We start from the raw sequence: 23203 nt of genomic DNA, 5'->3' as shown, positions 1-23203 counted from the left end.
TCTGCTCGTCGCCAAGCTATCTATAACCGTTTCGAGCATACTCGTCAGTGTGCTACCTGTGGCCATCTACCTGTTCTCCTGCAACATACTGCTCGGCCTGCTGAATCCAACTGTTTGTTGGTCAAGGTAAGGCCATGTATCGTAGTCATATTTCGGTCATTTTTACATTTCAATCTATTTGCTATTACAGTACCCAATAGAGCTATGGTCATTGGTCTCATTGCTATTGACTTGAGTTTCAATTGTTATGCTATCAATAGATCTATTTATTTTCATCTGTGTCAATTGTCATCGAATTGCATCCTTCGGGGGTCCATTCTATAATGTAAGCATGGTTCCTTTTCGTGCAAGACCGAACATCCAAGGGACGAGTCACATGTTCAGAGTTTAGTCACATAATTAAAAAAAGTTCTGTAACTTATGCAAATACTAAGCCGCACATGATGAACTGGTATAGTTCCGGCGACCAAAACAAACCTTGCATTGAGCACGGTATGGTTCATTTACTTTTTTATGACATTTTTATTCATCACGGTTTTATAATAATCTTGATATTTACTTTTCAGAATTTTCAACAATGCCTGCCTGTTCGATTAGCGGTTGCCCTTCGAAGACCCATGCTAAATCTGAAGGCACTACAATGCATGTATTCCCGAAAACTGTTGATCGAATAAGAGAATGGGTCAGACATTGCGGATATCCACTGGATGAGCTGGAAAGTAGAGTCCAACAAGTCTTTGAGGACAAGAGGGGTGATCAATACCGCATCTACAGCCGGCACTTTCCCTCGAACATGTACACCACATCTTGGGTAACAAAGAAGAATAAACGGCGATCGACACGAAAATTGCTCGCAAACGCTATTCCCACTCTATTCGTCCACAATCTGCCACTGGTGAGTCAAGTGTCCGTTTTTAGCTTTAGGCCTTGCGGTAGTGTGTAGGTAGCCGAATGGATTCATTGATATTTTAGGTGTTGTTTCCAATTTGTAATACTTTCGACATTGATATGAGTGTATAGCTTTATGACATTTATCAATATATTATTTTTAGATTTCATAACCCACAAACGAAATCTATATATGGGCACAGGGAACTGTGCTATATTGCACATTACTCAAGTATTCTGTCTCCTTGCATGGCAATTTTAAATATTGGCATTTCATTATCAAACAATAATTTACCTTTACAACTTCTTGACTATCCCTTGAATCTGAAGCAAGAACATTCTACTTCCGTCACGTGCTCGCAGTTATCAACCACTTCTAGCGCGTATCAGGTAATCATACTTGGCTATTCCGCTACAGACTTGTTTTATGTATGTCAAGTAATAGTTTGTATGTATCGTGTGATTATTTTACCAATTGTTTGGTTAGTGCTTTCCAATTGATATACACCTTAGTTGTCGTCCCCTGGTGTTTGTTTTCAGTTATAATTAGTGTTATCCAGACTAATGCAAGTACTGTCTTTCAGGGAGATGCTGAAGCGTCCACCACATTGACAACAGCCCTAGATCTGATTCAGCAGCCCGAGGTATGGATACTGACAGCTCAACTGACCGTGATCATCAGGACTGGAACACTTGTCGTTTGATTGTTCTACACCATGTTTCATTTGTGGTTAGCCGTTGATATGTACCTGTGCGGTCGACCCCCAAGCGTGTGTTGTGTTTTCAATATTGTAATCCTTACTAATGCAAATACTATGTTTCAGGCAGTTGTTGAATCGTCAACCCACGCACTTGATGTGGAGCCTGACATTCAAGTAATTCCGGTGGAAGCGGGACCATGCGGATACGAATCGGCGCAACAGCTTTCGGAAGTGCGCACCACATTGACAACAGCCCTAGATATTCTTCAGCAGCATGAGGTAGGGATACTGACAGCTCCATCGAGCGTGATCATATAACATGATTCCATTTGCTATACTTTCTTCCCTATTAACGCAAGTACTGTGTTTCAGGGAGATGATGGAGCATCCACTACATTCAAAAGATCCCATTTAGATGATGCAGATGTAAAGAAATCGGAGAAATAAGTCGATTAAATCTGATCATTTTTAAATATTCCTTGATTCTTTTAGACAATGCAACATTTGTGGTTATCTCTTTATATGTACCTGTGCCGTCGACCCCAAGTGTGTGTTATGTTTACGATATTGAAAACCATACTAACGGAAGTACTGTGTTTCAAGGAGTTGCTGATGCCTCCTCTTCAATACAATCATTCGTGGCAGCCCATGTAGAGCCAGAAGTATGGATACTGACAGCTCCATCGAACTAGGTCATCAGAGCTCGAATACTTGTCGTTTGATTGTTCCACACAATGTTTAAATCGTGTTTGGCTATTGAGATGTACATGTTTGTTCGTCCTCACGTGCGTTTTATGCTAACAATATTTTGATACACAATAATGAAAATACTATGTTTCAGGGAGTCGATGGAGCATCATTCCGTGCTGTCTATGCGGATACAGAAAATATAGTCGTTGCAGCGCAAGAGGAAGGGGAGACATGCGGATACGTATCGGAGCAACAGCGTGCAGATGTTGAAGGTCGAGTCAAAAAAGTTGCAAAGAAAAGAAACAAAAATAAGGTTAGTTACAAACAGTTCATAACTTTAGAAAACATTTTGTGCTGGACTATTTTATGTTTTTTTCAAGTCAATTGTACTATACTTTATCTTGTGTTTAAACTGAACATCCCTTTTCCAATCTGTCCTCTAGTTACCCCTGGGTCTACGAACTATACATACACAGACAGTGAAGCGAATGAGAGATGTTGCTTGCCAGACCATTTACACTATGGAGGAACTATTAATTCAGACACGGCATGTTGAGACTCGGGATGCTCATGTCCAATGGCCAGAACATGAAATGAATGTGTCCGGAGAATCCAGTAAAGTTGTAATGGACCATTGCTACAGTACGACCGCACCGCCGCAACAACATGATACTGGATGTATTGAAGATAGCTCTGAAGTAGTCGCAGATCAATTCACAGAATCTACACCCGCCAAAAAATTGCCACCAAAAAAGCTGTCAACATTGTTGTGTTCTCCCATCAATGTTGAGGTAGCAGATGTTGAAATGACAGAGAATGAACCAGCAGCAGCATTCACCGACGCATCAGAACTTGATAGCAGCGATATTTCTTTCAAATGTGGTGATATGTCCTCAACGTCACAGGCCTAAACAACTTTGACGCAGGATGACAGTCTAATGAAAGAGGGCAAATACATAGTATTCGACAGTTGTTTGATGGATATTATAAGTATGCTGAAATGTGGGCATTCCGTCAGAGGAAAAGTATGTGGGAAGCCACTGATTCATGTGACTCGTCAAAAACAAGGCAGTAACGTCACAATACATGCCGCCTGTAGATTAAATCATACGTTCTCATGGTCTGCACAACCGATGCTGGGGAAACTGCCAGCAGGCAATCTACTGTGCGCAGCTGCATCACTTTTTAGTGGCTCCAGTTTTAGAAAGTTAGTCTTTCTTTCAGTTTGTGGGACTCCATTTCATTAAAAAAACGCAGTACTACAAATACCAACATGATTATCTGTTTCCGGCCATTAGTGATGCTTGGAAAATTGAACAATTGTCTCTAGCAAGTACATTCGAAGGCAAACTATTCAGGCTAGCTGGCGATGGACAGTGCGACAGCCCTGAATTTTGTGCCAAGTACTGCACCTACCACTTTCAGGACATGGATAGTAAGAAAATTGTGAGTTCGGTGGTCGTGCAGGTAACACAATGTACGTCCTCAGTGGCCATGGAGAAACTAGGATTTATAAAATCAGTGGAATATATACAATCGAGGGGAATGCACATCGACCTCATAGCCACGGACAGACACGTTTCAATTGCCAAGACAATGAGAGAGCAGTTCCCACATATTAAACATCAATTTGACGTATGGCATCTTGCTAAATCAATCAATAAGAAAATCTCGGCTGCAGGGAAAAAAAAAGGTTTGGAAAGTATTTCAGAGTGGTCCCAGTCTATCAGCAACCATCTTTGGTGGAGCTCCAAAACTTGTGACGGGTCAGTGGAAATACTACTTGAAAAATGGCGGTCACTGATGCACCACTGTACCAACGTGCACCGCTGGTCAGAAAACCTACATTTCCACCAATGAGAACATGACCCTTTATCCCCAATGGAGGCACGGAAGAAGAAGTGGTTGAATCCATCTTCACCGACACACAAAGCCATTGAGAAGATTGTTTTCGATAAAACTCTATCAAGAGATTTGAGGGGACTGATAGAATTCTGTCACACAGGAGGTTTGGAGGTGTTCCACAATATGTGCCTAAAGTACAGGCCCAAAACGCTTGCATTTCAGCATACAGGGCATGAGACATGGGACTCTACTTGCCGTCTTGGCCCATAACGAGAATCTCGGCCGTGAACAATCTAGGACTAAGGGTAATGTAAGGATGCCTCGCTACACTAAGGCCTTTTCCAAAAGAAGCAAGCAATGGGTGATCAAACTAGTCTGAGGAAATGGAGTTCGACTTTGTCAAAAGCCTTATTGTTGCTGTATTAGAGAAGCACAGATATGGAATTTTGAACGTTTCTGTGCAGAGCACTGATCCATTGCCACCCAACATTGCCACTGTGCCATGTCCACCCAAAGGAGAGCTGGTTGTGAAGTACAAATCCCGGTTTAAATAATTGTAATACGATTGTCTTTTTGTAAATAAATTTTATTGTACAGTGTGCATACAAAGTACGCTAACCCTAACCCCTACCTTCACCATCCTGGGTGCCGAACTACCTGGGAGTCATCTTTGAATTCTCGCTCTATTCACCTCATATTGCTGACCTTGTCTACATATGTATGTATATATTTTTGTTGAAGTAACTAAGTTTCACAATCTCATGTAAATGCTGGGCACTGTTAACCGAGGGGAGGCTTGCGTATTGCAAATAATAAAACAAACAAACAATAAATCTCACTTTCAACTCAACTCCTCGGGTACTTTATACTTTCCCTGACCTTCCCCAAAAAATGTAAAGTCTCAATAGTTATGGTTCTTTGGGGCTTCAAAGCTCGCAGACAACGAGGACAAAATTGGGGGCCTTAGAACGCGCCAAGCGACCCGTTGCAGATGGGAGAGAAGCCAGTTCGCATTTTCACATTGAGGCGCACTACATAGATGGATTCAAAACTTCAAGTTCTCACAGATGGCTTTACTACGGGATGTTGCAAAGAAAGAATGTATGCTCATTTCTAGTGAAGGTCAGCGGCTTTGATTTTCAGCTCGCGCCCTGAAGAGGCCCACAACTGGCACTGGCAGTATAAGGTTCTATTGTTTTTTGACATTGAGAGACAGGGACCATGCAGAAAGAACTTCATTTGAAGGGAGGGTTGGGGGGTGCAATAACGTAAGAGAAGATAAGGCAGAAAATTCTTGAACTAGACCGAGTTTCTGTCATGTCTCGCTGGCGCCGCGGCTCCCTTTGGCGGCGCTGGAGAATGCGGACTTTGTCCTTGTTTCCTTCTCCCAGCATGGCTCCTGTTACTACGGGTAGCGTTGCAGTGTTCCCGTCTTCAGTCAGACGTCCTCTGACGTCACCGCGCTGTTCCAAGGATCCCGGATATGGTGCAGCAGAACCACAGCTCAGCGCGTCGCTTCTCTCCTCAGACGCTCCGTAAGTTCGCAGCTAGGGTGCATGTTACCTACATCCTTGTCCTTAAACTTACCTTTTCTCTTTACCTACCTATCTACATATCTACAGACTTGTGTCCGTATCCAGCCTCCCTCTCCCGACCTCCGAGACTCCTCAAGACTCCTCCTCCATCCAACTCGCTCGGTACTGCTCTTTTCTCACTTCTGTCTGTTTTTTCCATGATTATATTTCAGCTCATACCCTGTTTGTTTAAATTAGAATACAGAAGCAGACAGAGTCCTGCAAATAGAATCCTTCCCACGTTGAAGATCGACGTACCGAGGACGATTGGATCCATCTCCGTTCCGGCAGGGTTTTCTCCCCCAGGAGGGTTTCCCTGGGATCCCTTACACCACCACTTGTTTCCTAATCAGGAGAGGGGAGGTGTCAGGGTCCCTAGGGGGCTCCCCAACTGCCTCGTTGATTGCTGCACCATCAGGTTAGTGTTTGAAAACCTTACAGTTTCATGTTAGTTCAGTATACGAAAAATGGTTGTCAAGAGCACAGTGGGATTTATGGACTGCATTACGCAGAGACACAATGGAAATTGCAAATATAATGTAAGTAACTTTTTAGACGCTTTTATACCGGAATGAAGAATTAATGAATGGATGCATGAATAAATGAATGAATGATTGAATGAAGAGGTTTGAAAACGTTTGTGGGATCGTCCTTGTAGTGGGCACATGGGCATGCAGGTCCACATTCCACACGCATGTAGACAAAAAGTTGTTTCTCATTGTGTACTAACCTCGATTTATTTCGTTAGTTTTCGCATTGATTTTAGAGCCGAACGTACTCCATTGCACTATCCTTGAAAGCAAATAGTTTCAGCTCGGCCGTAATAAATAAAATGAATAATATTAATAAAGATCGGCTGGCGAGACTAATTATACATTTTATGTTTTACCAAAACGGGTATATACTCCCCTTTTGCCACTGCCACCAGTTTCAGACACCGGCAGACTGTTTCTTCAGCCGCCAGCTGCAGCTTAATGTAAACAACTGCACCATTCTGATTATCTTATGGGACGATGGCCAAGGGCCCTTATGCCCTTACGCGGTACTAGCGGCTAGAAGCAACATATCAACCTTTACGCTGGCCTAGAGCCTACTTGATGGAACAGCCTTGCGGTTCAACGTGCGACAAAAGTGCTTCTTTGAACGAAAACCAACACCCTGTGTACCATAAAGGAACAGCGCGTGATTCACGATAAAATTTTACGGATTTGCGGATAGAGATAAAAGAAAATAAATGACTTTCGGAGTTCATATGGCAATTGCTGAATATTCTATAAACATTTAATGTCAAATCAATGTACTTTACCAAATTTACTGTGTTGCTGTTTGATTTTAAAGTAGTTTCATATTCCGAATTGTGGCGCGCTGTGTTGTGAGCTGATCTGTGTTGGTTTCCGGGTTGTGTGTGAAGTCGCGTAGAAGACGACTGGGCGCGTTTGCCTACGCAGCACAGTAACGTCACAGAGAGAGGTGGGGAATATGAATGTTTTGATAATGTCAGGCTCAGGGGCGGGGGATATGATTTAGTGCCGCAAAAGCAGGTCAGCCAGGGCGATGGGGGAAATGATAGGATTATCACAAAATGGCAGCTCCCTAGTGCCTGTTTTCGCGTGTGTTTAATGGACGAAAACTTGGGTAAAGTCCATAGGAAATTTTCCTAAAATTGAGCGGCTTAGGCTTAAAAACACATGGCCGACCCGTAGGGGCAATAACATTTTTTGACCAAACCATTCCTTTAAGCACAGTGTGCTTGTGAGCCACCTTTGAGCATATCCCTCACATAGGGAGACTTGATGTACGTTTTAAGTCAACACCTAATTACTTGGAATTTTCTGGTTTGCATGTTAATACCTTCTTTGCATGAACGATAAACCTTTATACACTATTTTGAAAAAGAAACATTTGTAAATGAAAAGTTGAGAAATAGTATTTACTATTTCCACAGCATGTTACCCTAGTCGTTCTGCAAATGACTGTAAACCATTGTAATATATCCAAACATTAAAATGTGCAATTGCTTTTAGTGCCTAATTTAATGTTTGTCAGATCACTTCTTACAGGGCGATGAGATTAATTTTTCAAACCTTATTGGGCCATATAAAAAGATTCGAGGTTTTATAATCTTTAGACAAAGGTCCAAATACATAAAATATTATTTTGTTCCATAAATCATGGAACTAGTGGTCCCTGTCATATTGCTGCAGTAGGCCCACTCTTATCACTGCTGTTGAATTGTCCATGAACAAGCTTAAGTTTGAGGGCCAATGTTGTGTAGAATAGATTATATAAGCATTTTTTTCTCTTAACTATTTTTGAATATGACCATTTTATAAATTACTTGTTTTTCATGTATACACAGGCTCAATCGGACATTTTATTGTCATCAGCTGCATCATGGCGGTTTCTTGCTTTAATGCCCATAACAAAGCGCCATCTCTCAGAAGAAGCCACACCAGAGGTTGTGAAACCTTGGCCTAATCGTCTAAGCATTATCGAACAATTGCATAGACCTAAAGTGCAAAACTTGGTAAGAGTATTTTTTTCTTTTGACTTTAACACCTCAATTGTTTTTACTTGTAAGCTCTGCCTCCCAACCTTGAGCTGTAAACTTAGTTCTCGTATTTGAGAATCCCTGAACACTGGCACTGGCCAAACCCAAATTAGTTTAAACAATTTTACTTTTTTTCTTGGTCTGCATTTATTGGCAGAATTTGAAGTTTGCTGTATTTTTCCCTTGTCAATTTGTTATTTTTCCCTCACTTTTCCGATTTTCTTTTTCATCAAGGTGGCAGTCCTGTGTTGTGTCCAATGGATAGTGGTATGATGGATAAGGAGTAAAAGCACAGTGTGTGCATGTACTACTTGTCAGGTGACTACTGTGTAAATGGGTGCATGACATGATCGGACAAAATTAAGAGCGCAAAGGTAAAAGGCCAACGACCAAATTAGGCAGCTGTCTGCCCCTTACAATCTGAACTCTAGCTTCACCAGAAGGGTCAAGAAGGCCAAAAACGAAATCCAGAGAGCCTGTAATACCTTTGAGCATAAATACGTTTTCTAAGCTGCGATATTGCAGTTATTGAGGGTTGTGTTCATTGATTTATTTCTGTTAATTTAGCATGCCCCATCCTACCTATTTGGGGTTGCATTGCTATTATGTTCTTGCGTCTATGGTGAATAGTATTGATCTCCACTATAAAGATAAGCCATCCTTCAGCACTTTGTCATGCAATGATGGGTAATAATGAAAAAATGTGTCCTTATATAGGTGCGTGCAAAAATGAACTATACGTCATCTAGCATTACAGTACGTGATGGGAGCTTTCTGGATAATGATCTGACAGTGGTCTCCTGTATGTTATTGTTATGTTGACTGCATTTCTCCAATTGTAATTTTTTTCTCCATCTGTTTATCCTTCTGGGCAAATCATGTTTTTTTTAAAAACATTTTTTTTTGTTTAACCAACATTTTCTTCCTCAGCTCAGTTTACATTTACAGATACCGTACATATCTTTGTCACGCTATGTGCCACATCGTTGTCAACTTCTTAAAACTTCAACATCTGTATTCAAAATGTCCAAAAACATTCCCCTCTCCTCTCCCCACCCTCTCCAGTCCTTACGGGCGGCTCCTTCAGTCTTGTTGCTCATTCCTCGGCTCAGTCCTCCTCCTTCTCTAGAATTCCCAGTGCCTGCTGTCTCTTTGGGATTTATAGGTGCAATGTGTCCCTAATCGCATAGTTTATGAAGGGGGCCCAGACTTTGCCAAATGCCCTCGGGGTCCCCCGAATTGTTGCTGTCATCTTTTCCACATCCACTGTGTCCCATATTGCATAGTACCATTGTATGATGGATGGGGGTTCCTTCTGGTTCCACTGTTTTGCTAGCCATCTCTTTGCGGCCATCATTAGATTTGCCTACAGTCTTTTGGCGCTCTCCTCTACCCCTTGCTGCTTATCATGTATGGTGTCCAGGAGTATCTCCGCCCCTTCAAACTCCCTCTCTACCCCCACTATTTCCAGCACCTTGGGTTTCACCTCCTGTCAGAAGTGTTTAAGCCATTGACATCCCCACCATATATGTTCCATCGTTCCCAGTCTCCCACACCCCCTCCAACATTCTGCAGACCTCATGGGGAATATTTTGTGGAGCCTCTCGGGGGGGGGGGGTGGAGTGCCAGTGGTGTAAGAGCTTATATTGCAATTTCTGGTGTTGTACCTAGGTGTATGAAGTATAGCAATTCCTTAGCACCATGTCCCATTCCTTGTCATTGAACGCTGTCCCTCTTACCTTCTCCCATTTATCCCTCAGAGACCCCCTCCTCCTGCTCCCAACTCAATAGGATCTTCTATATTGCTGAGATCAGACCCCTGTTATTCTCTGTGGATGCCATTAGTTTTTCTGATTCTGTGTGTTCTTTGAGGCCCCTTCCATCATTGTGGGGGTTCCTGCCCAGTGTCTCAGTTGTTGATATGCAAATCGGTCCTCTTGCTTAAGACCCATTTCTCTTTTGCAGACTGCAAATGATTGAAATTGCGTCCCCTCGAAGAGGTTGCTGATCACCCTTATCCCCCCCTTCCGTCCACCGTTTGAACCTATCATACTCTTACCAGTGTAATGTATATGTAATGAATATACCAAATATGGGTGTGTGCAGCGATGGCCAGGGCGATGGTTTTCTGATGCTTGTTAATCAGGTTAGAATTGCATAATCGCATGCTGTGCAAATGGTCTGAAATCCAGTGGTAACCGCAGAGTATTGCATCTCGTATTTCAAGGATCGAAAGGGGACGTCGGCATAGGTGTGTCTGTAACAATATCCCTACCGTGACGTGTAGTCTGCCCAAAATCCCTCACGCTCTGAGGTACCTCAGTATGGTTTTTTCCGCCCAGATTACTGGTCGCCCTAATGCGGAACTCTTACATAGAGATTGCATTATTGTCATTATTATCGACTTTGTCATTATTCCCGTTAAGTCAGACTGTTGAATCCTGTGAAACAATGCCGAAGACTGCTGCAGACTTTTGATGCCTGTTGATCCCGGCGGCGCTGACGTCCACGTGGTCGGGCCTTCTGGCAGACCTACACAGTAGGGAGAGTGGGGTCGGGGTGGACACATTCTTTACAAGTATGCCTTTCCTCTTTCACCCGCTCTGCTCCCTGTAATTGTCTTTCACTATGGAAAAGACGCCATTTAGATTTTGTCCCTCGTCCAGGGCCAAATATCCTTGGAAAGACTAGCACGCTCGATGCAACAATTGTCTGCCGCAGACCACAACGAAGCGAGTTGTGCGGCCTGTAGATCCTGCGCCCTAAGACGCTTAAAGAGCGCCGCTTAAAGCGGTGTGCGGCCCACAGCATATCGCAGGCCGAATTCCCCCCACCCTACTGTTGCAACCGCCGAAAGTGATGGGGGAACTAGCGATGACCCAGGCCTCCGTGTCGCAAGCCATTGACCTAATGGCAGACTGCTCTCGGTCAGCGACGCCCATCCCCGACCCCACCATGCCTGATGCGAGTCACGCTATGGGGAAAACACCCGGCGACAGGGAGCACACGATCATAACACCAAACACGCAACCCAAGGTTCTGCTTCTGCGGCACTGTCGAAGTCGCGGCATGCGACTGGGCTATCCAAAGTAAAGGGCGCAAACACTAGAAGACACACAGACGTTGAGGCACTCCAGGAGGACGTGCAGACACCGCTTAAGGCCTGGGTGGTGGCGGAATCCACTGCTCAGCCCCTGGTTCACACAGTGGCATCAAAATCCACTGCTCAGCCTCCGGTTGTCCAGGTGGCGTTGAAATCCACCGCTCAGCCTCACGTTCGCCGGTAGACTGCCCGGATTCTTCGACCATTCCCGAGAGCATTGCACGGATTACTTCAGCAGTTAGACTGAAGGAGCGGTCGAAGGAGGCGGTGAAGCACAAAGAATGGCCGAGAGACGTGTCGCAGTGCCCCAAACCCCGCCAGGACTACGTTGAATCCTGTGCCTTTGTCAGGCACATTAGGGGAAAAATCTCGACGCCACAGGGAAAAAGATGACCCCTTTTCTCCCCTGGATCCCTCTGGTTCATCCTCATGGACCAGGGAGAAATTTGAGGGATGTATGGACAGATTAGAAAAATGTATCTCTTATTCTGAGACCCTTGCTCCCAAGAGGCCTCGAGAAGACTTGCCTTCTACTCCTTTATCCAAGTTTCAAAGGACCTTGGAAGATCCACATGAGGAGTTTACTTGTGTCCTCACAGATGATGATGTTATGGACACTTAAGATCAGGATCAGATGGCACCTTTCTAGAAAACTGCAATGTAGATGATCAGACAGGTCTTATGGACAATTGCTAGGACAGTCGCCAGGTTGAAGCTCAATCCTGGACGTCCCCTATTCCCACCCAGGACTGCGATGTCCTGTGCATAGATTATCCCTCCTCCACTCTGGCTCGGCAAGCCTCCCCAGTGGACGACCAGGTGGCGTTCAGCACCATCTTGTAGAAGGCGGCTGACCATTTTCATATCGCCACTCAAGAAGCCTTACCAGATTCTGATTTTGTGGAGGATATACTCAAAACCGCCGGCCGGCCAGCCAGGCCATCCCCTTGTTGAACTCAATCAAGAGGAGATTGGCACCTTCACTGTTGACACCGGCTCAGACCAGTGCCGTGAACCCTAGGGTGGAGAACCTGTTTCGGCCTTCTCCGACCGACCCTGCCTACATCAAGGGTCATGCCACTCAAGATTTGTTAGTGGTTACGACTACTAGAAAACGGGCTAGTGTTCCCCTGTCTACAGGAGAGGCACCACCTGATATCCAAGAGACTTTATTCACTGGGAAAAACGATAACGGCTGCTGCGTTTACCAACCATCTAGAACAGAAAAAATTGTCTCTCAAAGCAATCGGGACACAAAACAAGTGCACAGCAGCAACAACTCAAAAAGTTGTAACGTAATTCAAGAAAGTTTCCACACTCGATTAAATTTAAGGTATTTTTCAAAAGAAATGTATTCATAAATTAAGTGTATATGATACAATCTCAATTTAGAGATTTAAAGATATCAAAATGAGCATTACACACAATTTTAAATAGCTTAAGATGATGTCTCATCCACACAGTATAATTTATTTGGTCTGATCACGAATAGTTTTCTTTTTAACACAGTACAAAGAACAAAGTATAAGTAATTTTTATTGCCATTTCACAAGCAAATTCACAATTATTGCTATTAAACGGTATCCTGATTATTAGACAAGGATTTGTTTCCTAAACGGGTCTTAAATTTAGCTTCCAATCTTGTACTACGAATTTCGGGCTTCTGCCCTTCAGGTATTGATCAGGATATTCTTTCTGTAATGTTAAATGGGAATAGTAAGTGTGATTTATTCTATAGAACTAATGTTCAATTTTACTTCAAATAAAACATTAATGATTTAATAATTGGGATATTTTGAAATAACCTGGATTCAAACTCCTATGCGGACCAATAGTTTCTTAAAAGGCAACTCGAATATTGGTTCTAGAAGTAAGAATGAATATGCCACTTAGATTCAGAGATCAGTTTAGAGTCAACTTATTTTATCAGTAACTAAATTGTACTCCCCAACGTTCTGGCGGGCTGCTGGACAAGTCGCTTTTAAGACGCTTGGTCCTGCTCGCATACCAAAACGGAACAGGGAAGCCAAATGAATCTCTAAAGTAGCATTATGGACTCACCCACTCAGTGGATGTTGTTTTGTATCCCCCGATGAACAAGGAAGAATTTTAGGGCCCAGAACACGGGCCGCAGCTCCAGGACGTTGATGTGCAGGGACCTCTCCTCCGGTAGCCAAAGGCCTCTTGCATGGAGATCTCTGGTGTGTGCGTCCCATCCCTCCAGGGAGGCGTCCGTCGTCACCGGTTCCTGATGCGCCGGGGTCTGAAAGTCCATGCCTGCCCCCAGATGCGCGCTGGTGCCCCACTACTGTATCACTTGACGGAAAGTCTCGTGGAGGGGGATCTTGTCTTCGAAGCTTCCCTCCACTTGTATCCAACGGGCGTCAAGGAATTCCTGCAGTGGCCGCTTCCTCAACCTGCACAGACGCATGAGGTAGATGCATGACTACATTATGCCGAGCAGGGACTTGATGGACCTCACCCTGGCTACTGCCATGGTCAACAGCCGTTGTACCTTGCCCAGGATGGCCTTTATCCTCTCCTCTGACGGTGAAGCTAGCCGCGCCACCGTGTTGAGCCTGGCCCCTAGGAACAGGGCGTCTCGCAAAGTTGATCGAGAACCCCAGTTCCGTGAGCAGGCGGACGGTCCTCGCTGTGTGGTCGACAACGAGTCCCCTTGACTTCACTCAGATGAGCCACTCGTCCAGATAGGGATAGACGTGGATCCCCTGCAGGCGCAGGCACAGCTGTGCCGCCAGCTGCACCAGGCACGTGAGGACCCTTGGCGCCCACTTTAAACCGAAGGGCAGTGCCTTGAACTGATAGTGTCTCCCCATGGACCATGAAGGGCAGAAACTTTCGATGTCCTTTTGTGTATGGGGATGTGGAAGTATGCATCCTCCAGGTCGAGCGGCTACAGGAAGTGCCCTTCTTCCAGCTGTCCCAGCACGTGTTGAAGGGTGACCATCCAGAATGTTTGGGATTTTATGTACCTATTGAGGTGGCGGAGGTCCAGGATAAGCCGCCAGTCTTCTTTCGGACGAGGAAGTACAGTGAGTATACTCTGGAGCCTCTTCGGGACGAGTTCAATCGCGCCCTTTACCAGCATCGCTCGTACCTCCAGAAGTATTTGTGGGATGTGGTTTTCTTTCCTGGCCACCGGTGAAAAGTCTGGGCACCTCCTTTGGAACTTCAGAGTGTGCCCGTGGGCCAGGGCATCCATCACCCAACGGTCGATGGAGATGGATTCCCACACGCTGACGAATTTCGCCAGCCGGCCTCCCACCGGGGTGCTCTGGTGGGGGCCAGACATCACGGCCGGTTCAGTCCTGCTTCGCCGAGGCCTTGCCCCCTTGGGCCTTGGCGACGATGGCCACCGTCCTTGCTGTGTCCTCATAGGCTTCTTGCGATGAAGAGTGGACCGCCTGGCGGTATGACGAAGAGCTGCTGCTGAATCCTTTGTAGGCACCTTGGGACTTGCCTCCTGAGGTCCGCAAGGATGTCCTTTGCTGATGAGTGCCCAAAGCACGGGCCGTCTCGGTGTCCGCCTTGATGGCCTGTAGTGACTCGTCCACTGCCTTGCCGAACAGGTTGTTCCCGTCGAAGGGCATGTCCAGTACCCTGGTCTGTACATCCTGACGGAAATCGGTGGGCCTGAGCCACCCGTGCCGGCGAAGGCAAACGCCATTGCACATCTGGCGAAAACTTGTGTCTGCGATATCCGTGGCTACTGTGATGGCGTGATCAGAAGCCACCTTGCCCTCCTGCAGGAAATCCAGTAGGGGGGCGATTTTAAAGCACAGCTTCCTATCATCGTAGTGGGCCACGATTGCGAGAGCGTTGGCCGTCTTAATGGTCGTCGCTGCCGACGAGATGACCCGTCGTCCCATGGCGTCCAGCTTCTTTCACTCGCCGTCCGGTGGAGTAGTTGCCGTCGCCCCTGCTGAGTTCTTCTTGGCTCCCGCGGAGACCAATGAGTCCGGGGACGGCTGTGCCCTGAGGCACATAGGCGTGGAATCTGGGACCCGGTGCTTCTTCTCATTCCGGTCTCTCTTCGCAGGGGCTGTGGACAGGTTCTTCAGAAGGGACAGTCCCTTATCCCAGATGTCGTCTAACAATGGGACCGAGAGTACGGTCTTCCTCTTGGCCTCTCATCGGTGATGGAGGAATCCTTCGTTCTTCTGCTCTTCGGGGCATAGCTGGAAAAGCTCTGAGGCCCTGCCGATCATGGCATGGAACGAGCCAGTTTCGTCTGTAGGGGAAGCCCGGAAAGGGGGGGGGGTGTGATGGGAGATCCGTTCCGTCGTCACCGCCGTCATCCTTCCCCGTCGTAGCCGTCTCCGTCTCGTCTCTCGGTGGAGGGGATGGAGGCGAAGGATGGAAAGGTGGGGAGGGGTGGACTCTCCTCCGCTTGGCTGGAGGGCTCCCCGACGGTCCAGGCGCCGCTGGATCGTCCGCTGGCGGTAAGGACAACCTTGTCCTTAACTCTGTGCAAAAGGTCTGCAGTGCCACCAAGATGTCTCCGACCTGCCTGGCGGTGTTGGTATCAGTAGCAACGGGGTTTTCGGCAGAGGGTCCTCTGGTTCCTCCTCAACCTGCTGTTCTTCGTCTGCTCCACCCTCGCTCTCCACGTCCGCCTTGTCGGGGTCCTTCCTACAGGCCCTGACCTCTTGTCCAGGACCGCCTTGATGACCGACAGTTCGTCCTCGGAGGAGGTATCTGAGTCAGCTAGGGCTATCGTGCCCCCCCTTTCTCGGCCCGGGGCTTCACAGGGGTCTTTTTGATTGGCTGGAAAGACGATTCGCTCCGGAATGGCAGGGAATCTCTAGGCCTGGAGGCAGTCTCTGCTGGGGTCGCCTCCATGGGCTTTGCCAGCGACGCCACGACTCCTTCAATCGAGGCCTTAGCCTGGTGAATCTGGGCCTTCACGACCTTAGGTGCGTCTGAGGCCTTCACCGTGTGGGGATGGTCACCGCCTCGCTCCCCCTTGGCTTTCTCCATTGGGATCAGCCGGGGCTTCTCCCGAAGCTTACCCGGGTTCTCCGACTTCCTTTTCACCGATCCGGAGCGTTGGCTCGTGGTTGACGGCATCAGTGACATTGCGCCCTGCCTTGCAGCCGAGGAGCCTGAACCAACGGCGCTCCCGGTGCTCGCGGACTTGGGGTGCTTTGCCTTCTGATGGGCCCCGTCGCCAGAGCGCCCTCAAGGGTCTTAGAAGACCGCTCAGACTTATTCCTCTCACCTGCTGCTGGGCTCTTCGCCTCCAGCCAGTTAGCAAGTCGTTTACGACGGTCCTTCATGGTCCGCACAGACATGTTCTTGCAGAACACACAGTCCTCCTCCACGTGCGACTTGTCGGAGTGCAGGCAGTAGAGGCACTGGGAGTTTTCATGTTCCTTGAAGACGTTCTGCAGTCCACATCCTGGGCAGATACTAAACAGCTTGCATCCAACGGGCATGGAGTCTCCTTTGTCATGTGCCATGTCCACGTGGGGTAGGCCTCAAAGATCTTCCGGAATCCTCCAAGAAGTGAAATTCGATGAGAAATCACCCTTGAGGGGTGGTAGAAATTTCCGAAACGGGTCCCCGTTAATCGGAAGAAGAATCGGTGGAGCATGAGGCTCGAAATGACCGAAAAATGAGATTAAAACTCTTTGAAAAAACGAAACACGCAGTAAAAGCTCGAGAGCTATAGCATGAGGACTCCCAACACTTGAACGTGCAGTAAAAATATGAAGATGGCTGCCATAGGAGGGGCTTAGGTAGAGGGCAGTCATTGGCTGGGGGCAGTGTGACCCAGAGACCAGCGATTGGTTATTAGTAGAAAGACAGTTCAGAAACTGAAACTTATTTTTTCTTTACCGAGGATTCCCAGCCTGACGAAGAGGAATGTTCATGAGCATGTGAATCCATGCCAGACCCCATGCTGGAGAAACATGGCAACACTGAACATGAAAGATGCATACTTTCATATTTCAATGTTCCCGGCACACAGAAAATACCTAAGGTTCATGATAGAGGACAAGCACTATCAGTTCAAAGTACTCCCCTTCGGCATTGCCTCAGCACCAATGGTGTTTACAAAGGTACTGGCAGTAGCGTAGACTATGCGTCCCAGTTTACCCTTACCTCGACGACTGGCTCATAGCAGGGGAGTCCTATGAAACATGCCTTTCGAGGGGATTGGGTCCTCCGACGTATTCCATATCTATGACAGGTAATGTCCACAGCTGTGCTGCCTCGGAAAATCTTTGGCGTCTGCGTCCTGCGTCGATGACGTCGTCCCCGAGGACCTCCTCCGATGGCCGACATCACCCGATGTGATAAGTAGGACGCACAACGCCCATAACCTCAGTTCTGTTTTTTCCGCGAACGTGTTCGCTTCGTGAATCTCGGTACGCCTCGACTCGTTGGAGTTTGCTGTTTTCTATTCTCGGTTCGTTGAACCTGTTCGGTTTGTTGTGAAGACCTGTTCGTGGCGATGTCTACTTCGTCTTCAACCTTGCGTCCGGGCTTCAAGAAATGCGGGGACTGTGGGTCCAAAATGTCGGTCACGGACTCGCACAACGCCTGCCTGTGGTGCCACAGGGAGGCCCACGATACGGACGACTGTGTCGACTGCCAGTCGCTCACGGCAAAGGCCTTGTGGGAACGCAAGAAGAAGCTGTCGGTAGGCCGGGTGTCTAAGCCCCGGAAGTCGAGGTCTGCAGGGCTTTCGACGGATGACTCGAGGGGCGACTCTCCGCGTCATCGTCGGAAGTCCAGTGGGTCTCGTTCCAGGAGTCGGTCTCGCCACTCCTCTGCCTCTTCGAGGCATTCCCGGAAGCGCCGGCATAGGTCGCCTTCCCCGTCCTCTTCCGAGGACTCCGCCCGTCGGCGGGTCGCTTATCCCTCCATGCAAGCGACACCGGAGGAAAGGGCTTCCTTCGGGAAGCAGATGCTAGCGATTCTCTAATCGCAGGGCACCGGTCCGTCCGCGCATCAGAGTGGGGTCGGTCGGCACCGGTCGAGAGACACCGCTCGTAAGCCTTCGGGCTCGGGTGGTCGGCACGGCTCGCGGGAGAGGTCCTGCTCAGACAAGGGTAGCCGTTCTCGCCATGCCCGTTCCAGGTCCCGGTCCTCGACGCGCTCGAGACCGCGTGATTCTGTGCCGTCTTCAAAGAAGACGTCGACGCCTGGGGCGCCGAGGTCGTCGACGATTTCGCTCTCGCGGCTCCGCCTCCGAGGGGGTCGTCGACGCATAGGTCGTCGAGAGACACGCTCGGAGCTCCGGCTTCGAGGCCTGTGTTGACGCCGCCGATGCTGGCGGCGCTGCAGCTGATGTCGACGCCGATTCGCTCGACGTCGGCGCCTTTTCTGTCGATGCCGACTTGTTCGGCGCCCTCAACGCTTTTCGAGGCAGTGGTGTCGGAGGGGCCCCGTGACACGGGGTTTGCCCCTAGAAAGGCTCTGGCTAAGGTCAGGCACTGCTTTGGTCCCCAGAGGTCTTTCTCTCCCCGCCTGGAGTACATTTCAGAGGGTGATGAAGGCTCTGATGGCGGCTTGGTTCCGGTTCCGGATGAGCTTATCTGGGGCCATAGCCAGTTTGATGACCTGCAGCAGTCGCTGCATGATGCCAGTGGACAGGACACCTCTCCGGAGGTGGAGTTTTGTAGGCCTGAGCCTGGCACTCATGCCGATTCTTCATATCGGCGCCTTATGTCTCGGGTCACTGAGTACTTGGGTTGGTCAGCTCCCCCAGGGGAGTTCGTTCAGGATGATCTCACGGACATCCTTGATCTCGGTCCCCCCACTGACCCGGTTTTGCCTTTTCATATGGCTCTGCAGAGAAGGGTGGCGGCGGCTTGGACTGCTCCGGAGAATCTCCCGGCAGTGGGAAAGTCTTTGTCGCGAAAATACCGTCCAGCCAGTAGCGACCCCTGCTACTTGTCCAGGCACCCCACTCCGGAAAGTTTGGTGGTGCAGGCGGCTACGGTCCTAGCAAAGCAGGCGTCGTATCCTACCATCCCTCCGGATAGGGACGACAAACGTTTTGACGGCTGGGCGAACAAAGTGTTTTCTTCAGGGGGTATGGCGCTTCAGGCGGCCAACCTCCATATGTGCCTTGTCTCGTTTCACACACACTCTGTGGAAGTGTGTTGCATTAGCGGCTGAACATATTCCTGAAGGGGACGAACAGGATGGTTTCCTTGCTATGGTTCAGGATGGCAAGGATGCCATGTGTGAGGCCGTTCAGTCGGGTTTGGACTTGGCAGATTGTGTCAGCCGGTCCATGGCGGCGAGAACCGTAATGCGCAGGTTTGCGTGGTTGCGGAAGTCTGGGTTCGCTCCTGATGTGCAGTCCCGGCTCCTCAACATGCCCTTTGACAGTGAACACCTTTTTGGCAGCAAGGCTGACGAGAGCCTTGAGAGGTTGCAGACCTCCAAAGCTGCAGCAAAGTCGTTGGGTGCTGCAGTTCGCCAACCTCTGCCTTTTTGTCCTAGGGGACAGCAATGGAGGGGAGGTTCCTTTCGCTATTACTTGTCCTTCAGTAAAGCGAGGGGAGCTAGCAGTCAAAGAGGCCATCGTAAGAGTGCCAGAGGTGGAAGCAAAGGTACTCGAGGTGCCAAGGCCGCTCGGGCAGTTGCCTCTTTGCCCTCAGGCAACGCCGCAGCCGCTACCACTCAGTCATGAGGCCAGGTCCCATGGTTCGCCGGTTGGGGGAAGGCTGGCGCAGCATCTTGTAGAGTGACAAGCCATTACTTCGGATGTGTGGGTTCTGGAGATCATAACCCACGGTTACTGTCTTTTCGGCAGAGGCCTCACGACAATCCACCAGGGAACCTCTTTGAAGAGTCCGGATCTGCTTCTTGTGCAGGAAATCCAAGCCCTGCTGGAGAAAGGCGCCATAGAACTGGTGCCTGTAGCTGAGAGGAACAAGGGATGGTATTCCCCTTATTTTTTGATTTCGAAGAAAGACTGGGGATTGAGACCCATCTTGGACTTGCGCGGTTTGAACAAGCTCCTCAGGAAGGCCAAGCTAAAGATGGTGACTTTCTCAAGTCCTCCAGGCCCTTCAACTTCAGGACTGGTTGGTGTCTCTCGACCTCAAGGATGCTTACTTCATGTGCCGATCCATCCCAAGCACAAGAAGTACCTGAGGTTCGCGGTTGGCGACTCACACTTTCAGTTTCGGGTCCTGCCGTTCGGATTGACCTCCGCCCCGAGGGTTTTCACCAAGCTCATGGTGGTGGTGGCAGCGCATCTCGGGAAAGGGGGGATTCACGTCTACCCCTATCTGGACGATTGGTTGATCGGGGGGAGCTCTCCCGGGCAAGTCCTGGATCATCTGTCCGTCACCTGCCACTCCCTTCACAGGCTGGGCTTCTCCCTCAATTTAAAGAAGTCCCATTTGACACCAATGCAGCGGCTCCAGTACATCGGAGCAGTGCTCGACACATCCCTGGGGCAGTGTTTTCCTCCTCAGGTGAGTGCTCTTCACATTCAGCAGATGGTGAACAAGTTTCAATTTGCCCAGGATCTCCCAGCGTCCGAGTTCTTGAGACTGCTTGGCCTCATGGCATCCTGCATTCTTCTGGTGCTAGAGGCTCGTCTGCGGATGAGATCTTTGCAGTGGGCACTCAAGCTCCAATGGTCTCAGTCCTCCGGCAGGCTGTCGGACCCTGTTCAGGTGCTGCCCTCGGTAGCCCGGGACCTTCGGTGGTGGGCCGTCGAAGGCAATCTGATGAAGGGAGCCCCATTTCGGCTGCCCTGGCCGGAGGTGACGATCATGACGGACGCATCCCTCACGGCATGGGGAGCTCATGCTAACGAGTTGACAGTCAGCGGTCTTTGGTCTCCATCGGAGTCCAGACTCCATATCAATCTGTTGGAGCTGAGGGCCATCAGGCTAGCCCTGAAGGCTTTTCTGGCGAAAGTTCGTGGAAAGAGTGTCCTGATTCTAACGGACAACACAGTGGCAATGCACTACCTCAACAAAAAGGGGTGGGGCAGGGTCACTTCCGCTGTGCAGGGAGGCGATACAGCTCGAGTTCTGAGCCATCCAGCAGGAAGTTTCGATCTCGGCGGTTCATCTGGCCGGAGTCGACAACGAGATGGCGGACGCTCTGAGCAGGCAGAGCATGATCTCTCACGAGTGGGAGCTGGCTCAGGAGATTTTCCTGGAGATCTTCGCCCTTTGGGGGACCCCTCAAGTGGATCTCTTCGCCTCCAGTGTCAACCGGAAGTGCGAAAGGTTTTGCTCGCAGGAATTTCCTCCAAAAGGAGCCTTAGGAGATGCGTTCGTGGTGGAGTGGTCATTCCCACTGCTGTACGCGTTTCCTCCTGTCTCCGTCATCCCGCAAGTGCTGCGGAGGTTACGGAGGTTCGGTTCCCTGATGATCCTCATTGCTCCGGCGTGGGCCCGGAGGACGTGGTACCCAGACCTTCTAGACTTGTCCATCTGCCCTCCACGTCGTCTTCCCTACCGAGACGATCTGCTCTCACGGGAGGGGGGTCAGGTTCTCCATCCAGAGGTCAGATCCCTCAATCTTCACGCTTGGCTTCTGAAAGGTTGAGGTATAAGGATTGGGACCTCCTTGAAGACGTGATGGAGGTGTTGCTCTCGGCCAGGCGGCCGGCAACTAAGTCTCTGTACCGTTGCCGTTGGAGAAAGTTTTGCGACTGGTGCAGAGTTCAGAATGTGGATCCTTTTGAATGTGACATTCCCATGGTTCTGTCATTTTTGCTTTCTTTGGCCCACAGAGGCTTGCAAGTGGGGACCATTACAGGTTACCTGGCGGCGCTGTCCATATTTAAGCGCTCGTCTGAAGAGTGTTCCTATTTTAAGATTCCTTTAATTTCGCAGTTTTTGAAAGGGCTCACTAATGTGTTCCCTCCGTCACCTTTTCTGGTGCCAGGTTGGGATTTGAACCTTGTTCTTAAATTTCTTATGGGTGCTCCGTTTGAGCCTTTACATTCTTGCCCTTTGAGGCTGTTAACTCTGAAAACTGTGTTTTTGGTTGCGGTTACTTCCGCTCGCAGAGTGAGTGAGTTAGAGGCACTTTCAGTTAAGCCACCCTTCACAGTGTTTCATAAGGACAGGGTTGTCCTTAGAGTTCGTCCTTCTTTTCTTCCGAAGGTGGTTTCGGAATTTCATTTGAGCCAGAAGGTTGTTCTTCCGGCATTCTATCCTCCTCCACATCCTGGTAAGGAGGAGGAGAGGCTCCATAGGCTTGATCCTAGTAGAGCGTTGAGTTTTTATATTTCGTGCATGTGTCAGGAGTGGATCGCACCTGTATCTCGGTGTCTGATTCACTCGAGGATAATTCCGATCCATATAGTTCTGTTGTCTCTTCGGAAATTCCTTTTTTAGAGAAGAGATGGGGTCTGTTTCGGGAATGCGCCACAATGGTTGCTATTAGGAAACAGACTGCAATAATTTATGGCCCTTCCCTCTACAGCCCAATATGGGGGAAAAAGCCAGTGGCATAAAAAACCCCAGTAGTATTCAACTCCGAGACAGAAGGAAGAGGAATGTCCGAAGTCTTGGTCTTGAGATTCCGCAAACAGTACTTAAACAAAGGTTGGGCCGGAAATTTCCAAGAATGTCCTTAAGCAGAGGCTGGGCAGGAGTCTCCCAAGTCTGCAGACTGTATTACCAGGGGCTGAAGCATTCAAAAACCACTCGGTATCCAGATGGAAGGCAAGCTGGTGACACAGGAAGCTTAGGAGGAGGGGCTTCAGGTAAGCAAACAGGCGAAACGAGTATAACAGAAGAAATTGCGTAAGCAGAAGAGGAAAGAAAGGAATAAGGAAAGAAAACGGACTAAGAGAAAGGATACCCCCAATCTCCACAGAAAAAACTCACTG

At 48.6% G+C, this 23203-nt stretch overlaps 1 protein-coding gene across 2 annotated transcripts in view; it reads left to right on the top strand.

Moving 5' to 3' along the window:
• The window catches only part of ZBTB5 (zinc finger and BTB domain containing 5), a 174228-nt gene that overhangs the window by 125141 nt on the left and 25884 nt on the right, over nt 1–23203 (top strand). For both annotated transcript variants that reach the window (XM_069630481.1, XM_069630482.1), the window contains one exon: nt 8058–8225. The gene's annotated coding sequence lies outside the window, so the exon portion shown is untranslated. The remainder of the gene's footprint in view (nt 1–8057; nt 8226–23203) is intronic.

The sequence above is a fragment of the Ambystoma mexicanum genome, chromosome 6q (genome assembly GCF_040938575.1).
Source record: "Ambystoma mexicanum isolate Mex_15411 chromosome 6q, UKY_AmexF1_1, whole genome shotgun sequence".
Classification (NCBI taxonomy): domain Eukaryota; kingdom Metazoa; phylum Chordata; class Amphibia; order Caudata; family Ambystomatidae; genus Ambystoma; species Ambystoma mexicanum.
This window is presented reverse-complemented; position numbering and strand designations above follow the sequence as displayed.